Raw genomic sequence first — 19384 nt, forward strand, 5'->3', positions numbered from 1 at the left:
ACACCACGAAAACTACAGAACTTGAATTATGGCCTTTACTTTTCCTAAAAACTTGAATCCTAAAATACACTGAGAAAATGTAGGCATTACTTTCCAGATCAGTGAATTTAGAGAAGTCTTTAATGATCATCTATTGACCAAAAAAGCATACAAGAGAGTATATCAAACTGAAAAGGTTCTAACTACAAAATTATATATAAAAATATAAGAAAATACCCTACTACCTGGTAGTAATGTTTGCATAAATTTAACAATATTATAATATCCAAGATATATCAAGAAATCATAAAACTAAATTAACAATAAAAACTCAAAATCTTGAAAGAGAGATCAACCATAACTTATAAGAAGAAGACATAAAGATGACCAGCAGGCATATAAAAATCTGTCATTTTTAGGTAATGTAAGAGGAAAGTTGTTGATGTTGGTGGCGGGAAATGCACACTGCTGAAGGGTGTTGTACATTGTATGACTGTAACTCATTCAAGAACAATTTTATCTGTGAAAAACCACTGAACAACCGTGTAACCAAGGTGTTTAAAGAAAAATGAATAAATAAAGTTGTCATCACTGATTAACCTGGAAATTCAAATTGAAAATGGGCTATTATTAAATAATAATGAGAATCACCTATATCAAAAAGATCAGAAATAACCAGTGCTGTATTATATAACAAAGAACCCCCATTAACTGATGATGGAATATATACTGGTTAAGTCTTATGGCTAGAAACATAGTATATAAATTAAGAATCTTGGCTTATACGTGGCAAAGTTCCCTAAAGTAAGCCCTGAACATTATAATGAGGTATGTTCTCAAAACCAACATAAACAAAACAAAAATAAAAATAGAACTACCAAATAATCCAGCTATTTTATTCTTTATTATCTATCCAAAGATTACAACATCATGTAATAAAACATTCATTTATCAACCTGAAACATAACATTTTACTATATTTATTCAAATGATGACAAAATGCATTAAAATCAAAATAGAAAAAATGTCCATACTATTAATAAACTATTTAAAATTTTTTAATGTCTTATTTGTCCTTCCATTGATTTTGTGTGTGTGTGTGTGTGTGTGTATATGTGTGTTTTGTTTTGGAGTCACATCCAGCAGTGCTCAGGAGTTACTCATGGCTATGTGTTCAGGGGTCACTTCTGGTGGTGCTCTGGGTACCATTTGGGATAAAAGGGATTGAACTCAGGTTAGCAAGTGTAAGGAAAGCGCCATACTTGTGATACTATGTGCAGAGCAATGCTGAGCTTGAATTGAATCCTTTTTAGTTTGCATTGCTTTTAAATTTTGTCTTTTAAGAGATAAAAATTATTTACTTTTTATATTTTAGTCTACTTTGATGCATTTATTTTTATATTTACTGCTAATAATTTCAGCCATTACTTATGAAATGTTTTCTTACTTCTCAGTCAATATGTAAAATAATTTGCACACATTACTTCCATCTTTTTGTGGTTTACCATAATTTTTAATTTAGTGGAGTTTACAGAACATGGTTAAAATAATGCAAGTATTTACGATTTTGATGTACAAAATACCTGAATCTTCACCACCATCCACCTTAAGTATTAAAGATGCTCTCATATTGTCCTTGTGTCACTCCTAGTATTTCTTTTTCCTTGCCCTAGTCTTCATAAACCAGCCCACCACTATTTGGTGATCTCAATTTGAAGTTAAATTGTCCTGCCAATGGTGGCTAAGCCAGAAACCTAGTCTTACTTCCCTAAGTTCTGTTCCACATAGAATTTTATTGCTCCTAAAACTGAAATTTCACAGGAGGTTTTTAAAGGTAATTCTTTAAATTTAAATTCTTATTTTTTATTGAAACTTGTTAATTTTATTTTATTTTTAATTTAATTTTTAGCATCACCATGAAATTACCAAGATGCATTTCAGGCACACAATGCTTCCACACCCATCCCTTCACCAGTGTCCAATTTCTGCCACCAGCGACCACCATTTTATCTCCCACCAGTCTGCTTCTACAAATGGTGTTTATTTAATGTATAAATTTGCATTGTGATTTACCATTCACAATAGAAATTTGGCAAATTTAAAACAAAACTAAAACTCACGAGAATTTTAAGTGGCTTCAACACTTTTCTAGAAATAACTATATAGCCTTTTTTTCCTCAGTGTTTCTGTATTTTTTTTTTTACTTATTTAGTTTTTTTTATTTTTTAACATTGTCATGCTATTTGTTAGTATATTTATTTCCCTAATAGCATTCAATAGTCTCTGTGGTGAGATTCAAAATGTAAGCCGATCCTTCTGGCCCTACCAATTTTTGTCCCCTATCGTGAAGCTCTTCCTTGGACTGAGTTATGCTGCTCTTGAACTCATAGCAACACATGACAGTTAGAATATCCTGACATACTTGTGATATAAATCATGTTCAACTTATTTTCAGGGGACTCTAATTTTAGCTTTCAAGCCAGGCATTGCCCATGTTCAAGACTAATTATTATTTTATAGGGATATACTGTCTCACAATCTGACCAGTCCAAATCCAAGCCAGCATTTCCCACCCGCAGGCAGTCATACAGAGAACTGAAAGCTAGTTCTTCCTTTCTCCCTCCCTCCCAACTTTTTCTTTCTCCCAATTTTTCCTCCCTCCCTCCTTCCTTCTCTCCCTGTCTCCCTTCCTTCCCTTTCTCCCTGTCTCCCTTCCTTCCTTCCCTCCATCTCCCTTCTTTCCTTTCCTGTCTCCATTCTTTTCCTTCCTTCCTTCCTTCCTTCCTCCTTCTGCCTTCCTTCCTTCCCTCCCTTCCTTCCATCCAACCCTCCTTCTCCCTCTCTCTTCCTTACTTCTTTCTTCCTTCCCTCCATCATTCCTTTTCCCCTCACTTCATTCCTTCCTTCCCTCCATCTCTCCCCCCCTCCCTCCATATCTCCTTTCCCCTTTCCCTTCTTCCTTCCCTCCCTCTTTTCTTCCCTCCCTCCCTTCATCCCTCACCCTTCCTCCCTTCCTCCCTCCCTCCCTCCCTCCCTCCCTCCCTCCCTCCCTCCCTCCCTCCCTCCCTCCCTTCCTTCCTTCCTTCCTTCCTTCCTTCCTTCCTTCCTTCCTTCCTTCCTTCCTTCCTTCCTTCCTTCCTTCCTTCCTTCCTTCCTTCCTTCCTCCCTTCCTGCCACAATGCTCAGGGGTTATCTCTATCTCTGCCCTCTGGAATTACTTTGGCAGTGCTGAGGGAAACATACAGTGTGCTAGGAATAGAACATGGGTTGGCTGTGTAAAAAATTGGCTTGTCTGCTGTATTATTGTTCCAGAGTTGAAGCATACATTCAAGATTATTCCCCACATTCTCCACTTTATCAAGTACATAATTATTTAAAGACATGTTTTTCTTTTTCTAGGGTACATTTACATATATCATATATTTGATCTTAAAAATATTCTGTAAACTAGTAAAGAAGATGTCTTTATGCCTTGCTCTAAACACAAGCCTCTTTAAAAATCCTTTTTTATGGTCACTGTCTTCACTCTGAATCAATTACATCAAATAGGCACAGAAAGTAAATGATTCAATGCAGCCCAGGGAGAAAACGTATTCCTTTGTTGTACTATCATTTGGACATTTATGTCTGTATTCTACTTTGTTACATTAAAATAAGTCTTAGTGGCAGTGCTAATTCTGATGTAAATTTACCTTAAAGATGGGTAGGGGAAATTACTTAGTCACAATGAAAAGATACCAGAATTAAATTATGATGGAGTTTCTTGGATAAGCAGAAATAGTATCAATCTACCAATCCTAAACTTACTAATGGATAATTTTGTCATTAAGTCATTTTTTTTCTTTTGACACATTTTCTAACATGTAATGCAAATTGGACTTCTTCTCAATATTTAGTCATAAAATGTATCAAAGGATGTTTAAAGAGAATAGCACATATTCTTAGAAGAAAATATTGTAAAATAATGTTAATAGGCTCTGATATATACATTTTTAATTGTAAAATAATTATAGATGACCCAGGGTTTTAATACTAGGTTACAGAACAACATAAAAATTTTCCCATTCTGGTAAAAAAGAAACAAACAAAAATAGCGAAAGCCTATAAATGCTAATTATATTATCTAGCACTTTGTATATGTACTTACTTTGTAGGGCCATGGGTTTTGATCAAGAGGGGTAGCCATTTTGTCAATACTACAAGTCAGGCTTCTCTTATTTTCTAAATAAGGAGAGACATCATTTTGTAATGACCACAAGTAGTTAGCCACATATTAAGCTTTTCAAATTTGTTTCCATTAACACCATCCCAAACTACCAGTCATACCAGGTAGCCTATCTGGAAAAGACACAGTAGAAAAAGAGCAGTAGGAAGGTAGCTTAGACAAAAACCAATCATTTTAAAGATCACCAGAAGTCAGAACTTCCCTAGATCTCCTCCCTATATAATCCAACTTGTGACCTTGGGTATGGTCATCTCCTTTTGGGAGACAGTCTTGACCTATCAGTATGGGTATTTGGATGACAAAATTAAGCTTTGTTTAGCTTTGCTCCAATTGTGTGGTATCCTCTTTTGACTCCCTACCCTAACAATTTAGTTCTAGTTAATCATTTTCATTGCAATGCAAGTTATTATTGATTAATTTAATATATTTAAAAATTTTAAATTACAAAGGAAAAGTAAGAACAGAACACTCTTTTTGTTCTTTTTTTGGAGGGAGTGGTGGGGTTACTCCTGAATCTGCACTTAGAAATGACTCGGAGGACCTTATGGGATGCAGGGATTTGAATCAATATCTGTCCTGGCTTGCGAGGCATATGCTATCACTGTGCTATCGCTCTGGCCTGCCCTTTTTTTTTTTTCTTTTAACATCTGACTTTGCAAATAACTTATTTCTGGCTTAGTGGTCAGGTTTCATTCCAGACAATACTCCTCTGACCAAAAGTGTTACCCAGGATCAAATCCTTCTTGGTGACATACAAGGCAAGTGCCCTTTACTGTCTTTCTAATCTGAACACTGTATTCAAATCCATTTATAGAATCAGGCTGGCACAGAAGATAGAAACCTCATATTAAGATCTGTCTTGTTACAACATAAAATCAGATTCTGAAAAAATGGAACTCAACAGTGGTATAATGATATTCAAACTGTGATCTAGCTGAGTAAAATAAATACAAATATAATTGTTAGAACCTAAGATTTAGAATTAACTGTAACCTAAATGTTGATGTTAGAATATGGTGTGCCTTTGGTTAGAAATAATGTTAGAAATAGCATTGCTTTGGCTCTGTACTCTGCTTGCTTAAAGAAGTTAACTGCTCGAAAGCTGGCTTTGCTCTGAGCCTTAAGGCAGCCATGACAGGTTGCAGTTTTAAGATATAAAAGTCTAGGCCCAGAAGAATAATCAGACCCTAGGGGTAAATGCCAGTAAATACAGCCACATAAGGTTAAACAGTAGCTGACAGATGGCCAGATGACATCTGCACCCTGGGTCTGCAGCAATGAACAGATAGCCAGATAACACTGCACTGGGGTCTGCAGCCCACTCAGCTATCTGTCTGATGCTACATTTGAACTACAATCAATCCTAGCCAAAAACTTGTACTAAGGACCAATAATTTTAAAGATCAACTACTCAGAGACAGTAATCATTTAGACTGAGCCTTGGTACCCTTAAAATTGCTGCGTAAGCCATTCTCAGGGTCCTAATTTTTAGGAGATGCTGGACCCCAGCATGCTGGAATAATTGTAATTACATTATTGCCTTATAATTACATTATTGCCTGTCTCCCTAGTGGTCTTTCGGGTGTCAATCCTGTTTTCCAGACTTAACAATAATAATAGTAATAATGTTGATGACAACATATACAACAACGTATATATGAAGTAACATTCTTGGCCTATAGCATCTGTCAACTTGTTTTTATCAAGGTCTCTAAGTGCTTCTATTTATAAGTTTAAAGTTCAAAAGCATCACATTGTCTAAAATTAATTATTTTAAAACACTATCAATCACCCATTTAAAATATTTAAAAATGAAAAATCTTCAGTAAGTAAATGTGTGCTGCTCCTTGGAGCACTGTTTTCTAGAAAAATATTGAATATTTTAAATGTTTTACTCTCAATATTATATAGCCAAATCTCACTCTCTCATTCCTTATTCATTCCTACCATTTTACTTTCTTCTAAAAGGCCCAGGGCCCAGTTTACAATTTAAATATTGTCTCTTACATCTGATGACCTTCATTCAACTGTAAAAAAAAGGATGCAGGGAATGATGAACCAGAGTGTTGGACAGTTCTATTTCGGGGGGGGGGGCACATCCGGAGACACTCAGGGGTTACTCCTGGCTCTACGCTCAGAAATTGCTCCTGGCTTGGGTGGTATATAGGATGCAGGGAGATCGAACAATGGTCTGTCCTAGGTCATCTATGCAAGGCAAACTCCATAATGCTGCACCACCACTCCGGCCTTGTTGGACAGTTTCTGATATGACTTTTGCTGTTTCTTAAAATGTCTCCTATCAGGAATAAAAATGGGGTATTTTCTGCCACGGTAGGGATGCTATACAAGAAAAGAGAGATAGAAGGGAAAAGGAAGATGAGGACAGAGTAGAGAAAGAAAGAAAGAAAGAAAGAAAGAAAGAAAGAAAGAAAGAAAGAAAGAAAGAAAGAAAGAAAGAAAGAAAGAAAGAAAGAAAGAAAGAAAGAAAGAAAGAAAGAAAGAAAGGAAGGAAGGAAGGAAGGAAGGAAGGAAGGAAGGAAGGAAGGAAGGATGGAAGGAAGGAAGGAAGGAAGGAAGGAAGGAAGGAAGGAAGGAAGGAAGGAAGGAAGGAAGGAAGGAAGGAAGGAAGGAGAGAAAGAGAAAGAAAGAAAGAAAGAAAGAAAGAAAGAAAGAAAGAAAGAAAGAAAGAAAGAAAGAAAGAAAGAAAGAAAGAAGAAAGAAAGAAAGAAAGAAAGAAAGAAAGAAAGAAAGAAAGAAAGAAAGAAAGAAAGAAAGAAAGAAAGAAAGAAAGAAAGAAAGAAAGAAAGAAAGAAAGAAAGAAAGAAAGAAAGAAAGAAAGAAGGAAGGAAGGAAGGAAGGAAGGAAGGAAGGAAGGAAGGAAGGAAGAAAGAGAAAGAAAGAAAGAAAGAAAGAAAGAAAGAAAGAAAGAAAGAAAGAAAGAAAGAAAGAAAGAAAGAAAGAAAGAAAGAAAGAAAGAAAGAAAGAAAGAAAAAGAAAATGTAGTCTAGTTACTCTGTAAGGCAAATCCTAATTAGAGATCCCACAAATCCATGACTATATTTCTAGTTTATTGAGTCTTTGAGATACTATACTTAGACTCTTCTAAGCTATTAGGTATGTCATTTTATTACACATTAATATAAAATTGATAGATTATTCTTTTCCAGTGTTTCAACTTTTGTGTAAATCATTTTGTTCTTCCTTCCCTCCTTCCTTCCTTCCTCCTTCCTTCCTTCCTTCCTTCCTTCCTTCCTTCCTTCCTTCCTTCCTTCCTTCCTTCCTTCCTTCCTTCCTCCCTCCCTCCCTCCCTCTCTTCCTCCCTCCCTCTCTCCTTCCCTATCTTCTTTCTTTTTTCTCTTTTTTCTTTCTTTCTTTCTTTCTTTCTTTCTTTCTTTCTTTCTTTCTTTCTTTCTTTCTTTCTTTCTTTCTTTCTTTCTTTCTTTCTTTCTTTCTTTCTTTCTTTCTTTCTTTCTTTCTTTCTTTCTTTCTTTCTTTCTTCTTTCTTTCTTTCTTTTCTTTCTTTCTTTCTTTCTTCTTTCTTTCTTTCTTTTTCTCTCTTTCTTTCTTTCTTTCTTTCTTTCTTTCTTTCTTTCTTTCTTTCTTTCTTTCTTTCTTTCTTTCTTTCTTTCTTTCTTTCTTTCTTTCTTTCTTTCTTTCTTTCTTTCTTTCTTCCTTCCTTTCTTTCTTTCTTTCTTTCTTTCTTTCTTTCTTTCTTTCTTTCTTTCTTTCTTTCTTTCTTTCTTTCTTTCTTTCTTTCTTTCTTTCTTTCTTTCTTTCTTTCTTTCTTCTTTCTTTCTTTCTTTCTTTCTTTCTTTCTTTCTTTCTTTCTTTCTTTCTTTCTTTCTTTCTTTCTTTCTTTCTTTCTTTCTTTCTTTCTTTCTTTCTTTCTTTCTTTCTTTCTTTCTTTCTTTCTTTCTTTCTTTCTTTCTCTCTTTTGTCTTTCTATTTCTTCCTTTCTGTCTCTTTCTTTTTGTCTTTGCATTCTCTAGTTAATTTTTTTCTGTTTTTGAATAAAACAAGTAAATTTTAAAGTATTTATTCCATTTATTCTAGCCTTTAGCTTATTGATGTATTTACAATTTGCTTTTGAACATTGTTCTCTCAACCTTGTCTTCTGTTAGCTCCCAAGGCAATAAAACAAAGGCAAATAATGTATAGCCCGTGGGTCAATCCATGAAATGTCTGTCTCTGTAAAATACTTAGTTGTGCATAGCAGAATTACTTTGTTGATGCATATCCTGTGATTTTCACACTATAAGGGTAAATCTCAGTAGCCAGAATAGGGACTGTTTGTCACTAATTCCTTATTGTTATTTTCATGGACATCATGTTGAGCTCTTTTTAGTTCCTTTTTAAACTGTTTTTAATATATACTTTAAGAGCATGTATCATATAGTTGACAAAGAAGGGATAAAAGAAAAAAATACAAACAGAAAAAGTATATGGTGACAAGCAAATTTGTGAAAATTATTGTCTCTCTAATGAGGTCCTTAAGTAAGTCATTGTTGGCTGTTGCTCCTACATATTGTGTATTGGTGTGTTCTACTTTGGTGTGACCCCTGATTTCTTCATTAACAACAATACAACCAAGAGACACGAACTGTGAAATGTAAGTCACTTAAGGACTAGGGAACTTAACTATTCTCTCTATATCTACCCTGTCATTTCTTCCTCCCTTCACTATGTTTAGTCTGTCTTTATAATGTTTGGGACAAAAATAATTTTCTCACATACACCACAGTGATACTGAATAGTCACACTCCTATATTCTTTTGGTCACAACCCGCTCCAGTGAAAGATATGTAGTATGCAATTTTTTTTTCATCCTTTGGTGGTTTTCAGATATTTTTCTACAGGCTTTTCTTTATTTATGGAAGAGTAGTGAGATTGTGTTCCCTTAGTTTCTATTGAAAGGCTGAAGTAAACAGACTTCTTGTGAGTCTCCATCCTTAGCACTTCATATGGTTCTCTGAATCTCCTGAACATAGTTCTGAGAACAAGTTCTGCAAACAGCAAAGTAAAGCTAAAAACAAAAATAAACAAACAAAAAAAGAGACTGAAACTTGTTATTGCCATATTTTTCTTTCTCCTAAGTCACTGTATATATATATACATATATATACATACTGTTATTAGTATGAATATGTGACCCTTAGTTTCACTAATGTAGGTATTACTTGATAACTTTCATATTGTATTTTGTTCAATTTTTGAAGGATAATATTATATAAAATATTTTATGTCTTCAAAATCCTCTAGCCCTCTGGCTTTTCTCCTACAAAATCAATAGGCTTCAATGCTGTAAAGGAAGAATGAATTACTAGCTAGAGAAACAAACTCATTCCTCCAACTGTTATTTCTTCTTTACCCCATATAAAGCAGTAATTTTGAAAGCCAGGTTTTATTTTTAAGGGAGGAGGTTTTACAAATTATGTGAGTGACTACTAACCCATTAGCCCATCTAAAATAATGCTTTTGTATTAGTGAACCCATTATATGAGTAATCCAAAATAATAAAATTTATAAGAAAAAAGACTATAGAAATAGTTGTCAGGGCTTGAGTGAAGAAGTAGGGAACTTATTCAGTGAATATAACATTCCAGCTATGTGATATGATTAAAGTCTACAGTGTTACATAGCATCATTAGTAGTACTGCATTATATATTTACAAATGTGTTTAGAAGGTAGAACTCATATGGTTTTACTGCACAAACAAAAACCAAGAGGCACAAGGGAACTTTTGGAAGAGATAAATAAGCTTACCTTAATATGTGATAGTTTAACTAGCATATGCATATGACTAAACTAACAAAAGTGTATGCTTTTTTATCAATTATATTTCAGTTATGCCATTTATTTCTATATTCCTTTTTATCACTTTTATTGATATACTGGGATTTATAAAAATGCTCATTATACTTTCTATGCATAAATTTTTCCAATTCTGCACCAATCACCAAAATACATGCTTCCCTCTACCATCGTCCCAAGAGCCACACTCAGCCACACCTCCTCCCATATAAGTTCGATTATAAAAACAAAATCTCAAGTTTTGATGATTTTGTCCATCTGTTGTTCCCTTTGTCTCTTTATATCTTATATAAGATAAAGATCATTTTTCAATTGTGAAAGTGGTGATACTTACACACATAGGAGAATAAAACTAACTTCCAGAAATTCCCAAAATTATAAATCTATGGCAATTTGAAAATTATTTTAAAACTTTATATACTTCTCTTTTTTGCAAGAAGAAAAACTTAAAAATTATTTATATGCTAGTATATTTTAAAATGAGCAAGACATAGACAAACACTACAAATATACAATTTAGTAAGAAAAAGGAGAAGATAATTAAGAAAAATTTCAGGCAAAATAGAAATAATCTGAACAAACAAAGCGTATAATTTAGTATCAGTTATTCTTCAGTTATTTTATTTTTTAAAAGGAGCAAGGTTTATAACCTTAGATAAAATTTTTGTTGTTAGTTTTTTAATAACTTGTGGTTTCATTCTAGTATTTTCCTGTATGCTTTTTAAATTAATCTTTGTCTACTTTCAGAAATATTCAATAAGAAATTTAGGGAGTAATGTTTGACCAATATACATATTTGTCACATTCTCCAGGTAACTCTGTTGCATACCTATAAAAATAAAAGCTACAATTAAAATCTATGATAAGGGGCTAAAGAAGTAGCACAGTTGGTAAGGCACCTGCCTTGCATGTGGCTGAACCAATTTCAATTCCTAGAATGCTATTTTGTCTCTCATGCTCAACCAGAAGTGATCTTTGAGTGAAGAACCCTGAGAAACCACTGTGTGTGACTGCAAAACAAAAGCAGGTGATTAGCAATGAGAGATAATATAAATTAATAAAAAAAAATGCTGGTAAACACTAAAGCTAAAAATTTCTACCTGTATGGCCTCAGAACATTAAAAGTGAACAATTTAACCAGCAATCAAACATATTATGTAGATATTAAAAGATATTAGAGTCAGTGCCCTACTATAGTTGCAATTGCTTGGGGCTTGTTAGGGATACATGTCAGAAAAACTTTCAGAGTTATTTAGTGCTGTGTTTAAAATGGCAGTTTTAAACAAGAGTAAAATGATAATTTCACACAAGAATAATAGATCATAATTAGTACAAATTTGTTGCATTATGGGATAAAGCAGTTTTTTTTCCATGAGGCTTAAGCAAAACATATAGAACATAAAAATTTCATTTTTCCTTTAGCCCACAAAAAAGGGATTAAAAATATAGAGGATTGTCAAGTATTTGGACAACAGAATAGAAATCTCCTATGTGAAAAACTCAGTGACAAGAGATAATGACAAAAATAATTGACAAACATATGGTCATTGTCAAAGCATTGGGTATCAAAATATATTCCAAGGACAGATAAAAAACAAGGTTTGTGTTTTACCTTTTTTTGGGCTCAGATCATTCACTTCTTTTATTATTGTAAAAAATTAGAAAGAAGTAAGAAATTTCCTTGAAAGCTTGGTTACTAATTGATTCAGTATTTTCTATAAAATATAACACTTCAAAGGGATATCTAGAAAAGAAATAGTAGGGAGGATAATTAGAGCCCAAAGGTCATAAAAACAAAGAAGATATAGTCCTTAGTAGGAAGATAATTGAGGGGACCATAAGGAAAATGGTAGGACTAAGTGTTCACTCTGAGCCAGGAATGACTGATATGCATAGTACATTGTTCATAACATTATTGCTAACTTCCAGTACCTAAAAGGGAAAAATAAAAAGGAAAAAAAGGTGCCTACCATTGAGGCAAGTTTTGGGCAGGAGAGAAACTGGGAGTATTGCTAGAAGAAAGTGACACTGGTAGAGGGATTAGTATTGAAATATTGAGCTCCTAAAATTTAATCATGAATAAGTATGTTATTCATGATGATTTAATAAAAAATATTAAAAAAAGAAATGACTTAACTGTAATCTCCAATTCATCATTGAGTGGCAAGTTTTAATGTCCTAAACCATTTCTCCTTGCCCCAACATGAATGTTATTGAAAGCAATTATAACAGTTATAAAATAATCTTATGTTTTTCTACAAAGAATATAACTGTTATATAAATGTGAACAAAAAGGTTCAGAGACATAGTACAGCAGGTAAGGTGTTTGCATTGCTCACAACTGACCAGCATTAAATTCCAGACTACCCATTTGGTCCTTTAAAATAGTCAATAGTGAAACCTAAGTATCACAATGTTTAGCTCCATAACCAAATAAATATAAAACAGCACTTCAACTTAATGACCTTTTTAAATTTTTTCAAGTAGGATTTTGAATATTTCCCATCTTACAGTAACTTAGGGATAATTTACACACTCAAATTCCAAATACCAAAGCTTTGACTTGATACTTTTTATTTTAGATGAAAGAATTTTATAACATTTCTCACATTTTCATATAGCTGTTTAGTCCAAATTACGAAAACATAAAAACTGCCTAAGGAGATATGCAAGTTTAATCTTACTGTGTTTCTCAAATTGCTTTAGAAACACTCATCATTAATTAAAAATCTCTTTAAAAATCAAGTTTTGAGTCTGAGAAATATATTTACTCTAACTTTCTATTTAACTTTATTTGGGTGTTTTTTCTTGAATACTTAAAGTAGATAGCAATTCAATAACTAGAGACTGTATGGAGGTACCATTGGTAAATATAAATATATTTTTAGAGTAGTAGTGAAGAATACAACTGTTACAAAAAAAAACCATGTATGCATATAATGGAGATTTGAGAGTTAAGTTTGATATCTTTAGTCTCTGTTTTTTCTCAGTATACCAATATAAAGAACATATATTTGATGGGTAAGTAGTTTACCATTGTTAAAATAAAGACAGTGATAATTTAAAAAAACTTTTATTGAGACCAATATGAATTACAAGTCTTTCACAGTTGTATTTCAGGCACATAGTGACAGACCATTTCCATTGTGGACCTCCCTCCACCTTAGTTCTCAGCATTCATCTCATACCTCCACTCTTAGCCCCCTAGACTGCTGGTGTAACAGGTCCATTTTGTGTATAGCTTCTTATAGTTTGGGTCTCTTGATTCTATATTCTTTGGCTTTGTTTGGGTATTTAGATCGGACTACTTTTTATTTACACTCAATGCTCCTGAGACCACTTGGCCCTTGGGTCCCATCTACATTTTTTTTCTCAATTTATAGGAAGACAGAAATAGAGTATTGGTGTAGTTAGAGAAATAACTACACTAACAACTATCATGACAATCTTTTATTTATATTTTTTATATATTTTATTTAAACACCTTGATTACATACATGATTGTCTTTGGGTTTCAGTCATGTAAAGAACACCACCCATCACCAGTGCAACATTCCCATCACCAATGTCCCAAGTCTCCCTCCTCCCCACCCGACCCCCACCTGTACTCTAAACAGGCTCTCCATTTCCCTCATACATTCTCATTATTAGGACAGTTCAAAATGTAGTTATTTCTCTAACTAAACTCATCACTCTTTGTGGTGAACTTCCTGAGGTGAGCTGGAACTTCCAGCTCTTTTCTCTTTTGCGTCTAAATATTATTGCAAGAATGTCATTCATTTTTCTTAAAACCCATAGATGAGTGAGACCATTCTGCGTTTTTCTCTCTCTCTGACTTATTTCACTCAGCATAATAGATTCCGTGTACATCCATGTATAGGAAAATTTCATGACTTCATCTCTCCTGACAGCTGCATAATATTCCATTGTGTATATGTACCACAGTTTCTTTAGCCATTAGTCTGTTGAAGGGCATCTTGGTTGTTTCCAGAGTCTTGCTATGGTAAATAGTGCTGCAATGAATATAGGTGTAAGGAAGGGGTTTTTGTATTGTATTTTTGTGTTACTAGGGTATATTCCTAGGAGTGCTATAGCTGGATCATATGGGAGCTCGATTTCCAGTTTTTGGAGGAATCTCCATATTGCTTTCCATAAAGGTTGAACTAGACAGCATTCCCACCAGCAGTAGATAAGAGTTCCTTTCTCTCCACATCCCCGCCAACACTGTTTATTCTCATTCTTTGTAATGTGTGCCATTCTCTGTGGTGTGAGGTGGTATCTCATCATTGTTTTGATTTGCATCTCCCTGATGATTAGTGATGTGGAGCGTTTTTTCATGTGTCTTTTGGCCATTTGTATTTCTTCTTTGTCATTTCTTCTCCCCATTTTTTGATGGGATTAGATGATTTTTTTCTTGTAAAGTTCTGTCAGTGCCTTGTATATTTTGGAGATTAGCCCCTTATCTGATGTGTATTGGGTGAATAGTTTCTCCCACTCAGTGGGTGGCTCTTGTATCCTGGGCACTATTTCCTTTGAGATGCAGAAGCTTCTCAGCTTAATATATTCCCATCTGTTAATCTCTGCTTTCACTTGCTTGGAGAGTGCAGTTTCCTCCTTGAATATGCCTGTAGTCTCATGACAATCTTAATGCATGAGAGAAGTAGAATGCCTGTCTGAAATACAGGCAAGTGTTGGGAAGGAGGAAGGGGGACATTGGTGATGGGAATGCTGCTCTAGTGAAGGGGTGTGTGTTCTGTTTATAACTGAAACCCAATTACATTTATGTCACTTAAATAAAGATTTTATATATTTATACATATATATATAAAGAACAATAAAATTTATGTTCTATTGTTCAGTAATAAAGGCAGGGACCCCTATCTCGAAGCTATACATAAAATTAAAAGAAAAAAGAAAAGAAAAAGAAATAAAAGGGGGGAGATGTGGCAACTTTTTAATTTTTTAATTTTTTTGCATAAGTGCAGTAAACTTCAGGGACAAATTAGAAAGAAAATTTGCTTGGCCTAAGAGATACAGGATGTCTCTACCCTTAAAGCATACTGTCTCTAGACTGACTATAAGCTCTGGGCATGTTAGTTGTAAAAATCCAAGGTCTTTCCTTTTGGTCCCAGGAAAAATTCTGATCAGTGAAGGTTGTCAAAGTCAGTCTTCTGTAATTAGTAATCTTGGTTTTTGCACAGATCCTAGGATGGAGTATCTTCTGATTTCATCATTAGGTGGCAATGATTTCATCATTAAGGGCAACCTGCCCTTACTTAGATCAAGTTGTTAATGTTTCCACATTGTTAGGGTGTACTCTGAATCTACCCTAGAGCAAATTGGTGCCAGAGCCATATTAGGGACTCCCCAAGGGGATTCCCTGCTGAGGAGGGAACAGTACCAGTTCTAAAGTTTCGATCTGCAGTTCTGAGTTGGACGGTTGATATCTGAAGAATTGAATTAGTCAAGTTCCCATGAAAAATAATCAGGGTAGAAGGCACCCTTGCATTATAAAATGTATGGGTTCCTATCCTATTAGATAAGAACTTCTTTCTATACGTGAGATTTCCCCCTCTTTAGTGTGCTTATAAAAAAATGAACAATGCCATATTATATTATTCGGGGGTAAAGATTACACACTATAAATCTCTGTGCCCTGGTTTAACCTGAGCTTTTATCTCAAGCAAGATATTTCTACTAAGATTTCCTATTATACAGAAATAAAACAAGCAAAAAAAAAAAAAGACAAAATAAAAAAGGGATGGCGGACTACTTCTGTACTATCACTCTGGTCTTCTATATTATAGTTCTTTATCTGGACACGAATATAAAAATGGGGTAGAGAAGTGTTGCATAATTTATTTAATGTAAATTTTATGTAATTTATGCTTTTGGGGCCATATACAGTAATGCTCATGAATTACTCCTGCTTGTGCTCAGCACACATTAGAGGATACCAGGAATTGAATCCAGGTCAGTAACATGCAGGGAAAGCATTCTGCCCACTGTACTATTGTTCCAATTCTATATATTTTAATATTTTATTCTTCTAATCATAAAAATGAAATATTTCAAATGTTCGACTACTATTTCAAAATCAGAAACATTTAATGATATAATTTAAACTTGTATGTTAAATATGTTAACAGATACATCTTCAGAACTGTAAATATATGACCTATTTTGTTATTGTTTGATTGATTTTTTGTCCACCTACAGGGCATCAGTAGGTGTTCATATTTTACTCCTGGTTCTGTGCTCAGTAGCCTTTAATATGACTGGGGTACCATTTGGGTTGCTAGGGATCAAATCCAGGTTTAACTCAGTGCAAAATATGGACACATTTTTGTTTTATCACATTTATTCCTATTTGTTTATTTGACAATTCATTTATGTCTATTTTATAATTACTTATCCCAAAAGATGTGTAATAATATATCATTATTTTTTAAATCAATAAAGACATCTGTTTGCCATTTGAATACCTTTTTGTTGAACTGCTGGCTTTTCCGTGTTCCTAATTTATATGAAGGTTTTCTTAGTAAACTTTAAGAATTGTTTATACTTTCTGGCTAAAAAAACATTACAGAGATAGTTAAAGCATTTTATTTGAAAAATGCCAACCTAGTTTGCACCTGCAGCACTGCATATGTCCCTCTGCAGCACTACCACAGCTCACTTTTGAGCATACAGCAAAGGGAGCACCTGAGCACAGCTGCTATGGCCTCCAAACAAAACAAATGAACAAAAGAGCCTTTATAGAATGTAAATATTGAGAACACTTCTTGTGACTCATGCTGTCTTTTCATTCTAAGCATTTTACTTTGAAGAGCTACATTTTATAAATTTGAGGTTCAATTTCTTTAAGTTTGATTATAGAAGTGCTTTTGTTTTTATTAAAACAGTTACCTAGAACTAGAATAATAGTTCAGTGAATAGGGCATTTTCTGATCTGGCTTCTATCCTAGGTTCCCCAAGCCTAGCAGGGGTGAAGCACAAAGCCAAGAGTAAGCCTTGAGAACTGCCTGGTGAGCTGCTCAAAAAAAAAAAAAAAAGAAAAGAAAAGAAAAAAAAAAAAACCACAAGATTTTTTTTTACCTATGTTTATTTCTTTTTCTTTTTTATTTGATTTTTCATTACTTTATTTAAACATCATGATTACAAAAATGTTCATAATTAAGTTTCAATCAAACAATGTACAACACTCTTCATTTGTTCACATTTTCTGCCACCAATGCCCCCAGTTTCTCTTCCACCCTCCCCTATGCCTGCCTCTGCTAGACATTTTACTTCTCTCCCTTTCTTCCTTTCTCTTTCCTTTCTAATACTGTGATTTGCACTAAGGGCCACCATGCTTATATAATTATCTCCTTTCAGCACCTAGTTCTAGCCCAAGGAATCAGCTCCAACTATCATTGTCATAGTGTCTCCTTCACTTCTCTAACTTCTCTGTTCCACTATTTGTGACAACGTTCTATTGTCACAAATAAAAGTTTGTGAAAACTTCTTACCATATACTGGTCCTCCTGACCCTTCTATGATCACTGAATATTTACCATACTGTCTTTTATTTTTCTTATAAACCCAAATGAGTGAGTTTATTCTATGTCTATCCCTCTCTGACTCATTTCACCAGCATAATACTCTCCATATCCATTCATATATAAATAAAATTTATAATTTTGTTTTTCCTAAACACTGTGTAGATGTATCAGTTTCTATAGTCTCTCATCTGTTTTCAGGAACTTGAGTTATTTTCAGATTCTGGCTATTTAGTAAATAGGGCTGTGACAAACAAAGGAATGCAGAGTGCTTTTCTTCATAGTGTTTTTGGGTTCCTAGGGTATATCTTTAGGACTGGTATTTGATTTCACCTACCAAGTTTTTAGTTCGATCATTTCTGTTTAAAGTTTCCTCATTTCTATTCATATTATTTTGCACCTTGTTGTATGTCCATTAAAAGGTCTCTTTGAGTTCTTTGAACATCTTTAACATTTTCTCTCAGAAATCCTTATCAGAGAAGCTATATAGATGGTTAGTACTAGTTGGATCTTTAGAATAACCATCTTCATTCACTAATTACTGTGGAGTTCTGTGTTGTTTCCCCTCTGTCACCTTTGCAGTGTGGTGGCATTTATTATGTGTTGTGCTGGGGCTCACTGACTAGAAGTAATGTGCAACCACAGAGTAAGTGGAGCAGCAGTGTTCTTCATGGCAACTGGCTCCACCTCTTCTGCATAGGTGGCCAGCTCCTGTTTATCTTACTGTATGCTCTGTGAAGCGTTATCTATATTTCATTTATAATGTTTCTATTTAGAGTATAATTATTAGGAATAAGACCCATTTGTGTTGATTTTTGTGTAAGACCATACACTATAGCTTGTTCACTTTATTCACATAATTATCTAATGATTTCATCATTTATTGATAAGTTTATTTTCCATTTGATTTTCTTTGTATTTAAACAAAATTAGTCATCTTCACATATTTGAATTGGGGGGGGTTGAGCCACATCCAGTGACATTCAGGGGTTACTCTTGGCTATACACTCAGAAATCTCTCGGGGCTTGGGGGACCCTATGGGACGCAGGGGGATCAAACAGTGGATGGACCGAGCTAGGTTAGAACATGCAAGGCAGATGCCTTACTGCTTGTGCCACTTCTCAGGACCCGTATATTGAATATATTTCTATATAATTTTATTGTTCATCTATGTGTTTTTTCCTTTAGAAAAATTTACTTCAATACCTTGATAATTAAAAAGTCATAACATGACTTAAAATTAGTATTGTGAATCTTTCATACTTGTACCTTTTTTTCCAAAATAATTTATGTTTCTCTCTGCCTTAAGTTTAAATAGTGTGGTTTCCATTTTTGCAGCATTTTTACAAAGTAACTTATGTCAAGATTATTCTTGCAAATTTACTTGCAGATGACTTGAAAATCATTCTGATATTTTAATCTGAAGTTGGTAATACATGGGCTGGAGAGATACTACAGGTAAGATATTATTTAGCATGTGGCCACACTGGGTTTGATCCTTAGCATCTCATAGGGTTACCGAGAAGAGCCACCAGTGATTCTTGAATACAAAGCCAAAAGTAATTCCTATGTATTTCTGGGTGTGGTCTGAGAACAAATATCAAAACACACATAAACAAGAAAAAGAATGTGGAAAGCACATATATCAACTTGATAAGAATTGACATTTTACCAAGGGTGATTATCTCTAATTATGTACTTGAGATATCGTTTAGCTTATAACCTTTATATTTGATTTTTATAACTGTTTTTGTAGACCTCAAAAAAAATCTACTACGCATTTTGGTTACTTAATATCTAAATTTTGTGTTTTTGAAATTTTTCTA

General features: G+C 33.9%; 1 pseudogene; it reads left to right on the forward strand.

Annotated features, from left to right (window-relative positions):
- The first annotated feature begins 2005 nt into the window (after nt 1-2005).
- Nucleotides 2006-19384, forward strand: part of LOC126024534 (small integral membrane protein 8-like) — a 1114930-nt pseudogene continuing 1097551 nt past the window's right edge.

The sequence above is a fragment of the Suncus etruscus genome, chromosome 12, assembly GCF_024139225.1.
Source record: "Suncus etruscus isolate mSunEtr1 chromosome 12, mSunEtr1.pri.cur, whole genome shotgun sequence".
NCBI classification, from domain to species: domain Eukaryota; kingdom Metazoa; phylum Chordata; class Mammalia; order Eulipotyphla; family Soricidae; genus Suncus; species Suncus etruscus.